General features: G+C 36.3%; 1 protein-coding gene across 15 annotated transcripts in view; it reads right to left on the bottom strand.

The window, feature by feature from the left end:
* MAP2 (microtubule associated protein 2) overlaps positions 1–21,043 on the bottom strand; it is a 306,355-nt gene that overhangs the window by 189,370 nt on the left and 95,942 nt on the right. For 2 of the 15 annotated variants that reach the window (XM_021074987.1, XM_021074991.1), the window contains exon 1: positions 17,843–17,990. The exons of the other annotated variants lie outside the window; for them this stretch is intronic. The gene's annotated coding sequence lies outside the window, so the exon portion shown is untranslated. Of the gene's footprint in view, positions 1–17,842; positions 17,991–21,043 lie in introns of those variants that run through there. 15 annotated transcript variants of the gene reach the window in all.

The raw sequence follows: 21,043 nt of genomic DNA, 5'->3' as shown, positions 1-21,043 counted from the left end.
AATAACTTGGATTTTATTTTATATACTTCCCTTTCCACTGTTCATCTTCTAATAGATAGTTTAACGAGCAGTGAAATGGCCAGAAGAATATTCCAGTTTAAAAAAGGCTAATACAATCTAGACACTGGCTCTGCAAGAACTGAAAAATCAAGTACTTGCCGCAACTGTATTTTAATGTACATATAATATGTTTCAATCTCCATACAAATATTGGTGGTTTGCAAGTGGACTACACACAGAATTAAATAGTGTGATTGGGATAAGCATATTTTTTGAAAATGGATGAGGAATCGAGGGTGAGGTGTCCATGACTATGATTTCATTCTCTTCCCTTAACCTAGTAATTCAACAGTTTCTAAGCAAGTAATAGCTAATATATACTAGTGTTTACTGGAGGGCTGGAACTTTACATAGATATCACTTTTAATTCTCTGAAAAGAAAATACCTATGCTGAGGTGTCCCCCTTTTATAGAAGAAGAGCTGTGCCTTGAGAAGTAAATGACTTGCTCAGAGTTCTGTCCCTTATGCTGGCCTGAGTGGTGACATGGGAAGAGAGAGGATGTCTTCAACAGAAGACAGAAGAAGGAACCAGCTTCAAAAGATATACATCCAACAATAATTATTTTAAAGCCTTTGGATTCCTATTAATAAAATCATCCCACATATAGCCCTCTCTTCCACAGTCAAGGCGAAAAGTGTTACTTGTCCTTCCCCACTGCCATAAAGACTTCTCTCATTGCCACTTGGTTATTCTTGTCATTTTTAAGATTGTCTTGAAACTGTTGGGGTGGAGGACAAGGAGAAAAAAAACAGGGAGAAGAGAAAAAAAGAAAAGGATGATTTAAAAAAAAAGATCCAAACAGAATGAAAGCTCTCAGAGAGGGAGGCTTTATATAATTATCACAATTATTATCTTTAAGTAAATACAAAATGAAACCTGATTAACATATTTTCAAAGAAGTTTTTAAAGCCAAGATTTCAATAATCTGTTTTCTAAAGAGACATGTATTGAGAGGAAAAAAAGTGTCATTCTAAACTGCCCTTAAAATCTTCAAAACATGTTTGGCATCTAAAGAAACCTGAAACAATCCTAAAACAGAGAAACAGACCCCAAATAGTTATACATGTTTTCCAAATGTTATTTTATCCATCATGTTAGTTAAGGTATCATTGATTATATATAAAGAAGAGTTGTATTCTAGGCATATTTGTGGGTACTATGTCCTATTACATAATTCATATGTAAAGTATGTTTATATCTACCACTAAATAGGACTTGTTACAATTTTATTTCATTAAGTGATATGACTATTTTACACTGTCTTTATTTTATTGACTATATTTTCTCATACCTATGATTTATACATATTGAAATTTTAATCCATAATACATGGTGAAAATACCAAATTACTCTCTTGTAAAACACTCCATCTACACCAATCTACCTTATGTTGTGAGTTCCAGGTTCACTTTATTTCTAAAGTCTACTAGACAATTTTTTTTAGTTTTTAAATTTTCTCTTTCTTCATTTTAATTATTATTTTACATATTTGATTATACTTGATTTACAATGTTGTGTTAGTTTCAGGTGTATGGCAAAGTGGTTCAGTTATATATATACAGCTCCATTCTTTTTCAGATTCTTTCCTATATAGGTAATTACAGAATACTGCGTAGAGTTCTCTGTGCCATACAGTAGGTCCTTGTTGACTACCTTTTATATATAGTTGTGTGGATATGTTAATCCCAAACTCCCAATTTATCCCTCACCCCCACCTTTCCCCTTGCTGATGAAAAAAACTGAAGATGACACAGATGGAAAACTATGCCATGTCCTTGGATTGGATGACTCAACACTGTCAAAATGACTATACTATACAAGGCAATCTACAGATCCAATTCAATCCCTATCATGTTACCAATGGCTCTTTTTTATTTTTTTATTTTTTTTTTGTCTTTTTGGGGCAGCATATGGAAGTTCCCAGGCTAGGGGTCAAACTGGAGCTGCAGCTGCCAGCCTATACCACAGCCACAGCAACAGAGTAACTGAGTCATGCCTGTGACTTACACCACAGCTCATGCCAATGCTGGACCCTTAACCCACTGAGCAGGGCCAGGGATCAAACCTGCATCTTCATAGATAGTAGTCAGGTTTGTTACTGTTGAGCCACATGGGAATGCTACCAATGGCATTTTTCACATAAATAAAATTTTATGGAAAGATGAAATACCTTGAAGAGGCAAAAAAAATCCTGAGAAAGAACAGAGCTGGAGGAATCACACTCTGGCTTCAGACTATACCACAAAGCTACAATAATCAAAACAGTATGGTACTGGCACAAATACAGAAATATATATCAATGGAAAAGGATTGAAAGCCCAGAAATAAACCCACACACCAATGGTCAATTAATCTATGACAATGGAGGCAATAATATACAATTGAGAAGAGACAGTCTCTTCAATAAGTGGTACTGGGGAAACAGGAATGAAAGAATGAAATTAGAACACTCTAACACCATACACAAAAATAAATTCAAAATGGATTAAAGACCTAAATGTAAGACCTGATACTATAAAACTCTTGGAGGAAAACAGAGGCAGAACACTCGTTGACATAAATCTCTGTAATATCTTTTTGGATCCACCCCCTAGAATAATGAAAATAAAAATAAACAAATGGGACCTAAAACTTAAAAGCTTTTGTACACTAGAGGAAACCATAAACAAAATGAAAAGACAACCCACAGAATAGGAGAAAATATTTGCAAACAAAGCAACCAGGTTCATTTTTAAGTAAAATTTATAGTAAATAAAGTGAGTTGCATTAAAGAAGGGTGAAGTGAAAATACTTCAGGTACTGGGATCACACAAACCTGGATAGGAATCTTGGTCTCATGACATAAGCTGTATGTTCCTGGGCAAGTTGTGTAATCTCTCTGACCTCCAAGTGTCTCAAGGGGGAAGTATAACATCTACTTTGCAAAAGTAGAGAGAAGAAGAAATGAGAGTCTTGATGTAAAGTACAACAAAATTTCTGCCCAGAGATTTCCATCAATAAATGGTAACTGTGATAAGTAATTAAGACGTCACAATTTTTGTAAAACACAGATTTCTGCCTACTATACCACTTACCCTAATTAAGTTTCTCAGATTATTCAAAATAATATTTAAAAGTTTCCTAATACAATTTGAAATGAAAATGTTAGGTAAGTGAAACCACTTTTTTTTCCCAAGATAAACTCATATCCCCCATGCCAAATTTTAAAGCTGAAGACTAATGCAGATCCAAGTTTAAATAAATGAGTCACTAAAAGGAATGACACAATAAAATTTTGAACATTTGAATTAATTTATACCTGGGAAGGCTATGTGTAAGTTAACAAGGCAACTAGAAGCACATAAAAGCATAATGAATAAAAACAAATTCTGGTTGTTTCCGTACTGAGACTATATTGAGATAAAATGGTTAAATGAACCAAAAACTCTCATCCAATCTTCAAAAGAGACCAATTGTGTTACTTTCTGGATAATGCACTCTAGAAACTAATCACAGGTGTGTACATATATACAGTGTTTGATACCTGTATGTGCATTAGCTTTGTCTCCATGTATTTCAAGGCTTGGAAGGCAATGACATTGGTTATAGGCCTCTATGATGGTTTGCATCATTATCCAGCACAGTATTGAGAAATTAGTAGTCATTCCATTTAGTATTTGTTGATTGATTTGTAATTAAGCCAAATCCTTTTAAAGGTCTGAAATAACCCTGGGCTCACAGTGAAGAAGACTCTCTCTTTCATATTCTTGAATATATTATTTTCTCTTCACCAGCCTCTGATTCAGGCTTCAAAGCATTTTATCAGGAAGCTGCCTAACTAACCAACCTGAGCTAAATTTCCTTTCCCTTCTGCAGCTCATAGAGGCATCAATGAGCACTGAAATGATAATGTAGACCATATTTAAGGTTTGGCACCTATGCCAAATATACTGCATGTGATTTTATCTGTCATCATCAGGTAGAAAATAGTATATGACTCACCAAGACTAACCTGCTCAAGGTCATAGTCAGGTGGATTCAACCAATCTATCTCACTTGAGCATCATGTAGAATATTTTGATCAAGAACACAGACCATCTCTGGCTGAGTCTCACACATAAACTCGTTGGTTAGTTTTTGCTGAGGGAACTTGGACTTTTTGGATTTGTGCTGTAATACTGTCTCTGTGGGATAGTTTACAGATGGTTCATACAATTTCTGATACGATGAGATAAATGATCTGCATGTTGAAAGTAAAGTTTAGAGAAGAAAGGGAAGAAGGCAGGGGAGTGGGCTGATATTTTGGAATCATGCTCTTTGTGGTGAAAGATGTTAAGACAGAGTTGTTAGTGAATTTCCTACCACGACTTTGACTTTTTTACTCTTTTATGCCATTGGCTCATATGCCAACAAGTTTGTCAAATCCTTTTCAGCAAAATAATATTGAAATGTGCTTAGTGTTTGCTATTTTTTATGCAAAAAAAAAAATAGATGAATCAGTGAGTCAGAGGAAAAGGGCAGAAGACTGCCTTCTACCCTCTATGTGACTTTGGAGACAAACAGAAATGGTCATAACTGGTTGTGGAGAAATGCTGTACACGTTGGGTAAGACGAATGCAAATACCTGGCCTACTTTAGATTAAAATATATATTAAATTTCCCTATTATCCTCCTCTGCCTCTGCCCACTGTGAACTGAGATGCTGAAAAAACAAGCAGGTATTTCTTTCCCAGCATGTATCACATTGATTTAATCAAATTATTGTTGAGCACCCTAATGTTTGCTCATTGAGAGGGAAGTTAACCAACTCCTAAATAGATATGTGTTAAAATAGCTAACAAAAAACATCATTGTTATTATTAAGTTAGTTGTGGAAAAATAATCAGTGGTTTCCTTCTTTAAGAACAAGTACATTTTAATAGCTTAATTAACTTCTAATTCAAGGCTATACCTATATAACTGGTTTTCAACAAAATATTAAAATGATATCTTTTCTCAGAGATCCCTGTGGCACAGCAGGTTAAATATCTAATGTTGCCACTGCTGTGGCCTGGGCCGCTGCTGTGGCACTTCTGTGGCAAGTGCTAAATCCCTGGCCAGGGAACTTCCACATGCAAAAAAAAAAAAAAAAAAAAAGATATCTTTTCTATGATCTTGATGTTTAAGAGAGAAAGTGATAGAATTTTAGTAATTTTAGTGATAGAAATTTAGATAGTAATTTTAGTAAGTGATAATCTAGATTAAAACTTAAATTTGTATTTAAACTCTGTGTTCATTTGGCCTGCCTATCCAAGGATTGTCCAGGGTCATTATCAATTTGGGGGTTACCTTAAAATTTATGGATTTTTTTTTTTTTCTGTTCCTACAGTGTGCTAAGTATAAAGACCAGGATAAATAACTTTAGTATTAACCAAATAATGTTTCTGTAATATACGTGAAGGTACTCTGGATTAATAAACTGTTGAGTCTAATTAATTCTGTATTCATTGCCACTCCATGATTCGGCCACTTATTTGACCTAATTTATGAGACCACTCAGAATATATGGACTAATCATTTGAGGTAGCTAATGTTTTCATGCAGAAAAAATATTCTCAAATTTGAGTATCTAAGGAAACAAAATTTTGGCCTTGATGCTGAGATGCTCACTTGAATATTAAATTACAGAAACAATTCTATGAACCTATAATTCCTAAAGGACTCTTTCCCTAAAGAACACCCCAAAATTGGGACTTAATTTTAGAACAAAAGATTTCCTTGGTCATCTTTTTCTAAGGTCTTGTGATCTTCATCATTGTTGTTGACTTCTTCTGAAAGGAACTTACTTATTATCATCTAAATGAATACTGTAATCCAATTATGTTTACATTTAATAGTAAACGTCAAAAATTTAAATATGAATTTAAAAACAACAATCTGTTTTTTTTAAATGTCTGTAATAAGAGGCTAGTACAAATTTGTTTCTGAGAAACTCAAGGAAGACCTATTTGTTTAATTGCCCAAACCACACAAAAGCCATGTTGGTTTTCGAATAAGAGATTCGGCCCCAAATCTGTCACTGACAATGAGCTCAGAGAGCACCAGAAATATGCAGTAACCACCTTCTGTGATTACTGGATGGAAGAAAACTTGGAGAAAATTTTAAGGAAAGTTAAAAAGCCAAATTTTGAAGTTCAGCACTTATATAATATATTCTTGGGTATTTTCTCCATTAAAATTTTAATAAAAAGCTATGGCACTTTTTAAGGTCAAGATCTCCACATTAACTGAGCCCTTTTAATTCTTATAACTTGGCAGTAAAGAATATCTTTTTGTTCATCTGACTGATAACATGATGTCAAGGGCTGTCAAGTGACAATCCCAAATAAAGTGAAACAGTAATACCTTTCAGGATCACATCAAGGATTTTCAAAATAGGTTTGCTCTTGATACATCAGTCTACTATTTTCACTATTTACTCTTGGGTCAGTGTGGTTTGATCACCTAGCGGAAAAAAATCCTACAAACATATCCCTACTATTGTGGGCTGTCCTCAGAATATTTGCACACACAACTAATAAACATACTCAATGCAAACACTGGCGCACTGTCCCTTAATAGACTGGAAAATAAAGCAAAGGGAGAAGGCAAAAACTCCCATGGTAGAGAGGCACAGATACATGTTCCTTCTGCCCAGTTAACTGCTTAGACTTTTCATTGGTTTCTAAAAAAAAAAAAAAATTACAATCATATTTTTAAATTTCTTTAGACTAACAAGAAACTAAATTTATGCTGCTAAGTGACACTCTGAAATAGCTTCCTATTCTAATAGTTAAATATTTTTCTTACAAAAAGCACCTGAGGAGTACAATCATTTTTTAGCTAACATATCAATAATATTCAGTCTTAAAAAGGCTTCATATTTCCTTGAACAGATACCAAAATATTATTCCAGAGCTATCCAAGACAAGGAGGTTAACAGTTTTGAGGATCTGGAAAGCATGAAAAAATACCCAGAATTACTACTATGAACATAAATATACTAGAACCAAAATCATCTTTTGGCTCAGCCAAAGATTTCAAGTGTATGGTATCTATTCTAGAAGCTCTGAATCAATTCTAAGTAAATAGTCCCTAAAAGATCATTTACAGTTAGAACAGAAACATTTAATTAGCTGATGTTTACAGATAGGTCTAATACTTTTCCAATACAAGCTGATATCACCTGTACTGATTTATTTATAGCTACATAATTTGATTTGCAGTGTTATCTAAATCCGTGATTGACACTATAACTGTGTATCAAACCCTATGTTTGCCAGGAAGATCCACATTTTCAATTGCCTGGTTCTCCTGATCACCAATTCAAACTCAAATGAAGCACAATGATAAATCTATTAAAGTCTTTGCAGAGACTACGCAGATAGCTGCAACAATACTACCAAAATGTGACATCATCTTGCCTGTGTATTTTACACTTGCATATGTCATAAAGAACTGACAAAAACACTTAGTCCAACTTATGGCACTGATACGGTAATTGGCACATATTTAGGAGAATAATTGCAAAATTCAGCTATCTCAATCTGAGACAGTACTGAAATAAAAAAGCATAAAGTTAAAATGCCAATTTATTATAATTTAATTTTTTTATCTGTAATTCCTCTCATTCTAAGAAGGTTTTTAAATAGCTAAATTTCTGGATTTTTTTTTTTTATAAACTTCATCCTAGGTTTACACATATATTACTAAATATTTGCATAATATTACTCACTAAGGTACAATGAACAGATCAAAGATACAAACATTTACTCCCAGTTCAATTACTATTATGAGACAGATCAGTTTATAAGAAAGACAAAGAAGTGCAAAGAATAAATTTGAAATTATACTCTTCTGTATTATTTTAACCAAACATTATATTTAATTTGATACAGTTGAAATCACCTAAAAAGCAATACTTACAACATATTAATACATGCAACATAATAAATAATACATAAAACACACAAACATCATGGTATATCTGTGAAAACCTAAAGAGGTATACGAAAGTAATATAATTATATAATATAATCAGCAGTTTTACTCTTGCTTTGTAATTTTATTAATGGAGGTTAAAATTATAAACCTCCCCAAAATCTGATCCAAAATACATTGACTATTCTGCATTCTCATTATTGCTTCACAAGAGAATCAATGCAAAAGGGGGACTGAATTTGAGCAGGATCCTGTGGGGCCCTCCTGGGTACAAAAGCCTTTCCCTTTCCCTTTTCATGTTTGTAGGTAAAAAGCTTCAGCCTCCTAAACCTTCCCAGAGTTCCAAAGGGCAGATTCAAGCAATTACTAATTAGGGAAGGGAGGAAACACGGAAACAAAGGAGGAACAGTCAAGAGATAATGGTGCAGAGATAAGGCAGGGTCAGCTTCCTCCTCAAGGGATATACCTAACAATATATTTCTGAGTTCTTCTGCAGGAACCAAGGCCCCCACCCAATCGCAAGACAGAGGGTAACTTCAGTCTGAGCCCGAGCAGAAGGACCCTAGACTGGCTGGAACTAGAAGGCTGATGACTGAGGTTCCAGGAACACTACCCAGTTACCTCACCACCAACCAATCAGAAGAGGGTTACACATGCTGCAACACCCTGCCCCCCCCCCAATTTTCCCCATAAAACTTCTTCCCCAAACCATCAGGGAATTTGGGGCTTTGGGATCACAAGCCACCCGTCTCCTTACATGGTCCTTCAATAGACCTTTCTTTGATCCAAAGTTCAACATTTCAGTTTGTTTGGCCTCACAGGGCACAGGAACTTGGGTTCAGCAACACTCCTGAGAAATGTTATGGCTATCCAGTGAAGTTCTCAAGGATACATAGAGTCAGATTTTAGTGTTAAAATGGGTGAGGACCACCTAGACAAAAATATTATAAACAACTGAACAGATGTTACAACCTGGATGAACTTAGGAAATAGTATGTTACAGGGAAGAAGTCAGTCACAAAAGTCCAGAAATTACATGATTCTATTCATGTAAAATCCAGAATAGGGAAATTCAGAATAGGGAAATCTCTGTAGATGCAGAAAATAGATTAATGGTTGCTTAGGACTGGGTTGGGGAGGGGGGAGTTTGGGGAGGTGACAGCTAAAGGGTTCAAGGTTTCTTTTTTGGCATGATAAAAAGGTTCTAAAGTTTACTGGTAATGATTACACATATCTGTGAATAAATTAAAAATCACTGAATTGTATACTTTAATGGATGAAATGTGTGGTATGTGAACTGTATCTCCAAAAAGCTATTTTAAAAAAGTAAAAAGCAAATATTCAATTTAAGAGAATATGCAAGTATTCTATTTAATAAAATGCAAGTCAGGGGAACATGACCTTATGATTTTTGTGGACATTTCTCAATGTCATTGCAGAATACCTTTGAAACTACTGCTATTTCAGAGCAGTAATTCACTTAAATATTGAATATATAACTTTTGTGGTTTTGTGGCAATTGAGAAAAACATTCTTGTTAAATAATTCTATGTTCTATCTGAATAAAATTGAGGTTCAGCTAAAAAAAAAAAAGTTATTGACAGAATTAAGAGTCCAGAATATTTCAAAGTTAGGAGATAGTCTGAATAGCTGATGTATTTTTTACAAATTATTTATTTATTTATTTTTTGGCTGCACTTGTGACATGCAGAAGTTCCAAGACCAGGGATCAAACCCACACCATAGCGGAGACCTGAGCTATAGCAGTGACAACACAGGATCCTCAACCTGCTGAGCCACCAGGGAACTCCCAAGCTGATGTATTTAGAGGTAAGATTTTCCTAAAGTAATTTAGAAGGGCTAAGCAATATTATCTTCAGACACTAATTTGAGGGCATCCAGAAATACCTCCCGAATCTCAGCCAAGACACACACGCACACGCACACACACACAATTTCTTCTAGTAGATTAGAATCCCACCATAAACCCTAGACAAAAGAAGAAATCATAGGCCGTGTGACAGTTAAGGGTAACAGCTCTGGAGGTGGATAGTCCCTGGATTGTAATTCCTATTCCTCAATTTATCCTAGTGGCCTTGGGCAAAGCCATCACTTCTCAAGGCCTCTGACTCCTTATCTGTAAAATGAAGATCCTAATAGCAATGGATTCATTTTAAGAGCGCAGTGAAATAACACCAGGAAACAGATTAGCCATGCTGGACACACACTTAGGTTAGCTGTTATTAATGGCAAACTAACAAAAGGTCTCACATCAGTTACTTACAGGGCTCAGAAACAATCAAGTTGGCCTATGTTTTAAGGCGGAGGTTGCACACATTTTGGCAGGTTATCTTGGTATGGCGCATAGCCCCCTTGGGGCAGCCAGGCAGCTGGCTGACCCTTTGGAACACTGGTCTCTTGAGATCCCTGGTTCTTCTGCCAGCACTCAGCTTCCATTCCCTGGGCCAACTCCCTGCTTCCATCCTCCTTGTGTTCATGGAATTCTTAGTAACACCTTTCTTACCTGGACTGGCTACAGTTCTCTCATCAACGGTCTGAACTGAGAGTAACTCTCCCCGTCCTCCCCTGGTGGGGGGACATTGCATCCATTTCCCTGAACACAAACCAATTTAGTTCCACACTGAATCCCCAGAACCACCAGAAACTTTTGACTAATCTGAACTGGAAGTAAACCTTGACAATCAGGTCTTTGTTTTAAAGGGCTGTATTCTATTAACAAATAATTCCTCATGCCTTAGAAATTTTTCATACAGCAAAAGAAGACTAGAAGGAAATTTGCCAAAATATATACTGTAGCAGCTTCTGGGTGGTAGGCTTGGGGCTCTATGTTTCTGCTTCTTTACACCATTGTGAACTTTCTAAAACTTCCACCTTGAAAACAGAACAATCAGGAAACCAGACATAATATTTAAAAACATATCTTGACGAGGAGGTGGGGGCAGCGATGAAGAATAATGTGAAAGTAAAGTCTTATTTTACACTTGGTTTTGAAGTGGCAAAAACGGGGCATTGAGCACAGAATGCAGCACAGAACCCTTGAGAGAAAAAGAATCTGAAAGGGAAACTGGTGTGTGGGGAAGGGCGAGAAGCCAGCAAACTGCAGCTATTACAGGAGCTCACCAGAGAGCAGGTTAGCCTTGCTTTTAAAGTACATTAAAAATCACTACCCCATGCTTGGTGAAAAATCCATCAAGCTTGTTTGATGGTCAACTACAACAATCAGCTATTTGACTCAAAGTGGCAAATGCAGAAAGCCTGTAGATCTAGTCCACATCCACTTCAGTGTGGGGTATCATTCTGTGACCCTGAATTCCAGGGGCCCAGCTAAAAATAAAGATAGAAGATTTAGCAAGAAAGTGCTAGAAAAGGGTCATGTAAATGTGGACAGTTCCAGATCTAAGAATCTGTATGTGGGCATCATAGTGGAGTTTAGAGGGCAGGCCTGGGATTTCAGACTGCTTCCACTTAAATCCAGGCCCAGTTGGTTATAAGCTGTGAGATAATTGGGTAATTGGGGATATCTTCTCTAAAATGGGGATAATGACGTCACCTAGGGTTCACTGAAATAACACACGGTCCGGGTGTAGCACTCATTAAAAGTTAGGCATGATGAAGAAAATGATGATGATGATGAAGAGTTATATGAAATAAGTAAAACCGAGATCATATGAGAGTTGAAGTCATACCAAGGGCACTTGTTTTCCCATTAGCCAAAGGAGGGAAATAATCAACATGTTTATTTTAAAAAGGAGTGACACTGTTTAAAGATAGTTTTTCTTAGTAAGACTCTACCCTGAGGAGTCTAAGACTTTTCTCAGCAGTACCTACCCTGAGATTGCATAAGAATACACTTTTTTTTTTTTTTTTTTTTTTTTTTTTTTTTTTTTTGCAGCACCCATGGCATACAAAATTTCCCAGGCCAGGGATTAAACCTGAGCTATAGCAGTGCCAACACCAGGTCCTTAACCCACTAGGCCACCAGGGAACTCCCAAGAGTATCCTATTTTGTTTAGTGACCAAAACTGTTTGTTCTTGTTTAAATTCACTTAAATTTAGCATTAAGAATAGAAAGAATTACTATCTGCAAAAATAGTTAAACCAGTGATCCATATATTGCAAATTTTATATTTCAAATTTTAGCATTTACTTAAAATAAATTTTAATAACCATTTAAACCATACTGACAAATGACTCAGCCAACAAATAAACATCTCAAGAGTACTGAAGGCAGATTTTATTCAACTTCTGCCTCAGTATTCTCAAGGCTAATAAGCATAAATGTCGCAAATGCAAATTTAATTATTTTATAACTCATTTCATGAAAATCTTTTTTAGGCTCATAAAAATACTGTTTGCACTTTCTTTACTGTGGCACTCCAATATAATACCCACTCAATAACATTGTATGCTTTCTTAAATTAAATAGCTTTAAAAGCCATGCTATGAAATGGTGAGGAAAACATCTTGAAAGAGGAAGAACAAATGTTTTGGGACACAGAACATGCACAAAATAAGCCCACGACACGAGGAGACACAGGTGGATTAAGAACTTAGAACAAAGAGAGGAAATTGTCTTTTCTTTCCTACAAATCAATCTGGGGGTTTTTTTCCCCTCTTTTTTCTTTCTTTCTTTCTTTCTTTTTTTTTTTTTTTTTTTTTTTAAGGACCCAGCCTGAAAAATATGGAATTTCCCAGGCTAGGGGTCAAATCTGAGCTGCAGCTGCCAGCCTACAGCCACAGCTACAGCAATGTCAGATTTAGCTGCGTCTGCAACCTACACTGCAGCTCACAGCAACGCAGGATTCTTAACCCAATGAGTGAGCCCAAGGATAGAACCTACGTCCTCACTGATGCTAGTCATATTTATTACTGCTCAGCCACATTGGGAACTCCTCTGTTTTTCTTCTGAAGAAAAAACAGTGCGGGATTTCCTACTTAACAGGTCAACTATTTGCTCAGTAAGATTTTAGCCATTACTTGGATTTTAGCCATTACTTGGATGCATCAGAAATTGAGCATATCAAAGGCCCTATATGGCTTTGTATAGTCTATAAATTTACATATATCATAGCACCAGCAAAAATAGTAGATTCAGTCAGTAGCTATAGGTTCTATCCTTAACAAGTGGGATCTAAAGATGGATGACACAAATCAAATGCAAGGCCAGTGACACCGAGAAGCTACTAGGAAACAGGAAAACATGGGGTGAGTACATACTTTACAATCATACAGACATAGGTTAAAATTCAATTGCATTTCTTACTATCTATGTAACCTTAACCAAGTTAATTCTTCTAATGCTCAGATTCTCCAACTATAAAAGAAGGTAAATACCTATGTTACTGGATGGATATACAGAAAAATGTGTTAATATATATACTAGGAACTTGGCATGCTGCCTGGAACTTCATAAATGTCTGTCCTCTTATCAACACAAATTACTAGGATTTATGATTTAATTCAAGCTGAGAAAAATACTAAGCATTACAAATAACAGGCAACTTTGAGATCTCAAATTACACAATTTGCAAGAGATATTTAATTTCCTGTCTATATTTGTCCTATAATCATGTAACTGAACAAGGAACGTTCACTGAGGCCCTAATAATCTGCATTTCCTCTTCTGATTAACAAAGTAAATAGAGCTCATTCTAGCGAGGCAGAGGCTACAAACTATCCTCTCGCATCCATTCTCCTCTTCCTCTTCATCAAAAGAATCCTCAAATGTGAGTCGTCGGACACATGGTTCTTCTGAACAAAGGCCCATTTCACCTTGATAGCAAAGTAGGACCAGATAACTAAATTCTGGGCAATGGGATTGAGAACAAGAGGTGTGTTTGGGCAAAGGGTGGATCCTGGCCTTCTCCTGCTCTTCCTTCTCCCTGCTCTTCAGGATGGGTCTGTGATGAGTCAGTGGGAGTTGAGGACATAAAAATCTTGGGCATACAATGGAAGCTGTGTTGAGGATGGCAGGGCAAAAACACAGAGAACATCTGGGTCCTGGATGATGATGGACACTATGCAAAACCAGGACTGGCTTACATTTACTGTTACTGCAGGGTTTTTTTCATCACTTTCCCATGGATCTAGTCAAAATTAAATATACCTAGGAAAAACTGTTCTCAACACTCACAGAATTACTGGATTTGTTTTCCTTCCACACTTACTAATGCAAGAGACAAAAGAGAAAATGCTAGGCTATATGTAATCTCAACAAATGACTTCAGCTGTTCAGAAGTGAGTGACTGGGTTTAAAATAGGTGTATAATTAAAATTGATAGTTAAAGTGAGAAATAAATACTATTTAGGTACTTGTGACATACATATTTGTTCAAAGTATTTATTGCTTCTCTCTGGAGCATTTTTTCATCTTGCTAATATCCTTTGGGGAATTGATGAATCTACTTGCCTTTTACTTATTTTTTAAATGGAATTCTACTTTTAAAACAATTAAAAAGGGACTTTAGAAGATGCTTTGTCATTATAATGTCCTTATAATGATAAGGCTGGATACACTAATAAATAACATTCCTGATTGTCAGACTCATATTTTTTTTTTTTTCTTGAAGAGCTATTTTAATGGACTTAACAGTTATGTCCATGATTTTCATTAGGAGATGTATACTTTTTCTCCCTCTTATCAGGCTATGTCCGTCATCCTATGGGTTCAATTATTATCTCTTTACCAGAACACACACACACTTGTTTGCTGAGTTTACTTACTCAGTTTACCCCCCACACAATGCACTGACTACACGTTGATTTGGACCAAATGCTCTGCTAATAATGTAATCTTGACAAGAATGAAATTCCAGTCTTTCCAACTTGCTTATTTCCCTTTAAAATGCAATGCCCTTGTTGCTCTAATATTGCATCCTTGACACCTGCTGCTGCTTCATCCATAGCCCTGCTTTCTTGTCTATAATCCTCCTCAGTTCAGCTTTCATCTAGACCAGGCAAACTCCATTTTGAGGGACAAGTAGCACCTCCTTTCTCTTAGTTTGGACACCAAGATTTTTTTGGGGGTAGGGAAGGGCCACACTGGTGGCATGCAGAAGTTCCCAGACAGGTATCAAACCCATGCCATAGCAGTGACCCAAGCCACAACTGTGACAATGACAGATACTTAACCCACTGGGCCACCAGGGAACTCCTGGACACAAAGATTCTTAAGAAAATCAACTGGTCTTCTCCAGAGAGGCTAGAGATGTGACTCTAATTTTAAGAGCGTATTTAAAAAAAAAAAAAAAAAAAAAAGGACTAAGAAATATGTGTAAATATTTCTGCAGATCCTAAGAAGACATGGGTTCAACTACCCTTCGAGTTGCTCTTGTGAGGGAGAATCCTACTCCTGGTGCTCTTTTAGCCATAGTGAAAGGTATAGGGCTGGAACCCAAGTCTGCAAAAGACTAAACTGTCAGTATGTTAACCAAAATATAATCAAGTTAAGAGTGAAATGTGGCATCTGAAAGATCTTCCCATAAATAATAGAAACAGTCTTAATTAAAAAATAAATGCAATGTTACATTACTATTTTGTAAATCAAAGCAGAATTCATATATAAAAACTAAAAGATGAATAATTTTCCTGTCTTTCTCTAAAACAGAATTACATAGAAAGTCCAGAGGGAAAGATAATATCTGTTTAATATTTCCTGTTCTAAAACATTTTATTTTTTAGCCTTAGATACAATTAACTCTTTTGAATATTTTCCCTGAAGAACTATGACTCACCTCCAGCAGGTTCTAGAGTCGAAGCTACAAGTTCCATGAGGATAAAGGAGGCAGGCATAAAACAAGGGGTTAGGGACTATAATCAAGCCTTCTAGAAACTTAACTTTGGATATTTTCTATTAAAAAAAAAACCAAACCTGATAGGATCTACACTGCAAAATTCTACAAAAGCACATAGTTTAATAGATTTGGTTCAACATGCTCAAAATCTACTAAATAAAATTTAACCCTGATAAAGAATTTAGTTTAATAAGTTCTTATTGTATCCCCTGAAGAAATGAATACAGAGACATAACAGGGCTTTTGAAAAGTTAAAAACAAAGTCAAGGACGCAGCCTGTGTCTATCACTGGTTCTCAAGTTTTAGCATTAGAATCACATGGAGGGAGTGATAAAATAGGTTGTTGGGATGCAATCCACATGTTTCTGATTCACTATGCCTGGGGCAGGGCCAAAGAATTTACATTTCTAACAAGTTCCCTGGTGCTGCTGAGACTGCTGGTCCAGGGTCCACACTTTAAAAACGACTGTCCTACAGTAACAAAGAACATAGGGAAGCTCAACCTTCACCTCTAGGAAGACAAAGCCACATGTGGTATCACACCAAGCACTTGAGAACAACCTAGAAGACTTGATTCCTTAATCAGATGCATACACTCACTGTCGTGAGGAAAGTTACCATTAAGCACAGGAATAGTGGCAAATGAGAGAAAGAGAAGAGAAGCAGAGTAATGTGTTTGAGGAGGAAGACCAAAGACCAATGGACATCAATGAATGCATGAAGATAGCAACTAGAAGTATTCATTCAAAACATACTGAGCATGTACTATGTGCCTAAAACCCGGGCTGGGGGTTAGGGATACATCAATGTCCCATCAAAACAAAAAATGTTCCTGCTGTCTTGAACACTGTGCCTAGGGAAAATAGACAATAAAGAATTAATCAAATCAGGAGTTCCCTTCGTGGCTCAATGGTTAACGAACCCGGCTAGGATCCATGAGGACCTGGGTTTGATCCCTGGCCTTGCTCAATGGGTTGAGGATCCGGCACGTTGCCGCGAGCTATAGTGTAGGTCACAGACATTGCTCGGATCCCGTGTTGCATAAGCCAGCAGCTGCAGCTCCAATTCAACCCCTAGCCTGGGAACCTCCATATGCCACGGGTGTGGCCCTAAAAAGCAAAAAGCAAAAAAAAAAAAAAAAAGAATTAATTAAATCAATATAAAACACATCAGATCTATCTACAACATATGTGCTCTGGAGAAAAAGAACAGGGCAGAGGAGGTTGAATTTAAGTGTTCCTTTTTCACATGGGGTAATGGGGAAAGGATACCCACCAGATATCAGACATAAGAGTTGCTGCAAGAAACAGACAATTCCAACCCATAACTTTAGTTATGATTTATCCTCCAGATGCCCAGATTAGTACAAAGAACTCCAGATAGTGAGGGTGTAGCGTTTATGAGAGCCTTCCTGCTTACAGGTCTACTGGGTTTATATAATCACAGATCTTGTTTAAGTAGGTCTGGGAGAGAAGAGAAAGTATTGGTTGGTTTTGTGGTCGGTCAGCTTTAGAGATTCTGAACTATATCCCATCCATAGACGTGCTGTGGAGGATCAGGCTTAGGAAAGAGGTTTGCATATTTGATATTTCATGTTTGAAATGAAATTTTTCCAACACGCAATTGACCATGATCAGAAAACAGTAATCTTGTTTGACTTATAGTTCTAAGTATAGCAGCACTTCCTTCTTTCACTTTCAGGAAGGCAAAAAAACGGGCAGGACCCAGGTCAGCCAACACTTCGGAGAGGATCTAGCACAGACAGCTCGTTTAGGAGGAAAATTAGATGAAGTCTAAGGTAACTTCGTGGTTATTTTTCATCATATAGTATAGAGGCAGAAGGACAGAGGATTCCCTCCCAGACAGTCCCAGCCTTTTTAAACATATAAATGCTTACATCATGAAATGCAAACGCCCACGTACCTTACCCAAATAAGTCTAGTATACTCTAAATGTACCAAAAAAGGGGGGGGGAGGAAAGGAAAAAAAAAATACCACCAAAAACAAAGACAGAAAAGTCTGACTTACTCCATTTCCTCTCTCCAAGTGCTCCAATGTGGACACTTGTTCGCATATTTGAATTGAGTTTCTTCTACTTTGAGAATTCTCCTGCACTCAGACAGTGAAGTAAGCTATTTGTATACTATTATTATTATTTAATCTCTTAGTTGTCTGAATTCTCATGAGGTCACTTCCTAGACGCCTTCCTAGTTTCCTCTTTTAAACCACAGCTGCATCAAGCTGACTGCTACATTCAACAGTGTAGGACTTAACGAAAAAAGTAACTGGACATTCCCAAACCACTGATGGTTGAAAATACTTTCTGAATTATCAGATCTTTTTAAAAAGCCCTTGGTATGTTTAACTATGCAGACATATCTCCTCAGCATTGCTTTTTAAGCTTTGAAAATATCAAAATCATGACACGACATGAGAAGAATTCTATTTTGACAAAATGAAAAACACAAAAATTGTTTTACTCAGGAGAAAAAAAGGAATGTAATGGAGAAAATAAATGCAAAAATAGAATTGGCTGAAAACCAGCAACCACAAGAAAAGAAGTACTGCAGGAAATGGAACTAATCAGTTTATAGTGAAGATTTTTTTCCCAGACTTTCATGGGGCAAAAATAATAACAACAATAATAATAATACATTAATGTAAGAACGGAGAGTTCGGACAAAACTACATATGTAGTCTTAAAGTCTTCTTGAGATTCTTCTTGATATCTTTATGAAAAGATTAGTTAGGATGTTTGGAGTTTTTGAGGAGTAAGGTCTATATAATTATGCTATGATATCCTTTCCAGAGGCATAACTATCTTTGTCCCTAATTCAAGTCACACTTTGAGGGTCAGCTGATTCAGGAACACACTTGCTTTGGCTGAAACCCCCCTCAGCTCAGCAACTGGTCACTGCCTACATGTTAGCCTTCCTTGAATTAACAGTCATCTCCACACTGGCAAATTTTGTAATATTAAAGTTACTCCTTCTAGTTATTCTCACATCATAGCTTACTCATATCATTTGGTTATTTTGGTATAAATACACTAATTGTTTCTTAACTGTTTCATGCCAAAGAAATGCCACTTCCAAATATGGATATGGAAAACTGATCTCTGTATATTTTAAATTTAGAAATAATTGTCATTTATTTGCTAAGGTTTTTGAAAACAAGTATCATCAAACTTGCCAAATATTCTGTGATTCTAAGTTTAAAAAAAAATAGTAGCACATTTACTTAAAAAAGTCATTTGCAAAAAATTTGATGGCCTCTGGGCATATCTGCAGGGATGTCAGAGTCAGGGCCATATAGGATGAAAATAATCTTTATATAACTTTCAATATCATATTTGAATTTAGTGTGGTGTCAAGAAAAAAAATGGTGCCCAGAAACTAAGACCTTGTCCTGACACCATGGACTGTTACAATCACAATATTTAAAAATTATATGCATTAGGAAACATAGGACTTATCTCTACTTAATTTATATACAGGAAAACCCAGGTCTGAAGAGATGAAATTCGTTATTCAAAGTCACACAGCTTCTTACCAGAAAAGGCAAAAATTGAATCCAGGTCTCCCAATGCCAAGGGACACAGGCAGTCACTAATTACCAAGAGGTAAGAGAGGTCCAGTTAGTAACAGAATAACACACTAGGTAGTGAATTAGAAAAAAAAAAAATTACGGACCGTTTTTCACTCCCTTATTTTAACCCACAGAAGCTTATTGAGATATAAATTAGTGAGGGTCTTGAGACATTTTATGTTCACCATTTCACAATATTCAAGAAAAGACATAAGGATTGAAAAGAGCATAGCTGATGAAAAGGATTCTGAACCAAATTATTCTGAGGAATTTTTTTCTTTTACTCATTCTCTATTTTATAAATATAAGAGTGAAAGTTGATGAATGTATACTTTATGCAAGGTGCTCTGCTAAATGTATTATATATTACCTCATTTATCTCCTCTGATTACTATTAAATCAATTTTTAAATCTCAATTTTTTGAGATTATTAACATAGCAATTGTCATATAGCCAGTAAGTGCTAGAACTAGCATTTGAAGCTGCTTCTGCCCATTTGAAAAAAATATATCCCTAAAATTAGATGGAAACAAACATTAGAATTAATTCTAAATGGGAATAAATAACTAGAATATTCAATTGAAAATCTTATTTATCAAGCATGTAAAATGCCTCCCCAAGGTTTCCATGCCAACCTTTCTAGAATGCTAAAATAAACTATGAAACAACATTTACTCACACCACCTTATGTAGGCTTTTGATAACATTAAACTATTTCACTGTACTTTATTTAATAAGCCCAATTAAATTTTTTAACATTTTGCAAATGGGAGAAGTAACATTGGCACAAGTCATTGGTAAAGCAAGCAATGTAGCTTTTGTTTTTCTAAATGAGGGAAGCCTAAAGAAACAGATTCAAAGGGGGCTTATTTCCGTTAACTTCCTTTTTCTGTATATCCATAGTTAGTCATAGCTTTTCAAAATAGAGTTTTATAAAAGTTATGCTTAAAATACAAACAGCACTAAGTGCTTAACACTGAATCTGTGGAAGACAAATCTGGAAATCTAGGGCACTTCCCTCCTCCATTCAGACCACCTGACAAAAGAAAAATAAATAAATAAAAAGCCAAACGGAGCTGAACAGGTCTGCTGATACCTCTCAAGCAGTTTGAGGAGACTTTATTTACCAGGCGCCTTATGGACAAACACACTGTGATTTGATTGACTATTAAGTATAAAAGGGGCCTCCAATGGGAAAGAAGAACGGACTTCTGAAGACCAAGAGGGGAGGGGAGGGGAAACTAGCAGACAGGTCCAGCCTCCAACATGCAGAAGGCCCAGGCTGCAGGCAGCCCATACAAGGTGGGCAGAAAGGGGGTGTTCAGAATAGCAGTAGGGCGGGGCACACAAAGCACTGGGAATAACAACAACAATCCTACTACAGCGATGAGAGTGACACTTAGTGAGTACAAAGATTGTATCAGGTGGGGGGAAGGTTCCAGAAGGACGGAAATGACAAGGCATATATAGTGTCTGTCTTCAAGGAACTTATTATCTTAATGAATAAGAAAAATAATGTTGATTAAGGAATGCAAGTAGAGTGACGCGCTGTGGTAGATCAGATTTGGAGGATTATTGGACTGTGTAGCCAAGACATCTAGCCCACTGGAGAGAAGGATCCCCTGAGAAACTGATGACTAA

This window comes from Sus scrofa, chromosome 15 (genome assembly GCF_000003025.6).
Source record: "Sus scrofa isolate TJ Tabasco breed Duroc chromosome 15, Sscrofa11.1, whole genome shotgun sequence".
Lineage (NCBI taxonomy): Eukaryota > Metazoa > Chordata > Mammalia > Artiodactyla > Suidae > Sus > Sus scrofa.
Note: the sequence above shows the minus strand (reverse complement) of the source record. Positions and strands in the feature narration are given on the sequence as shown.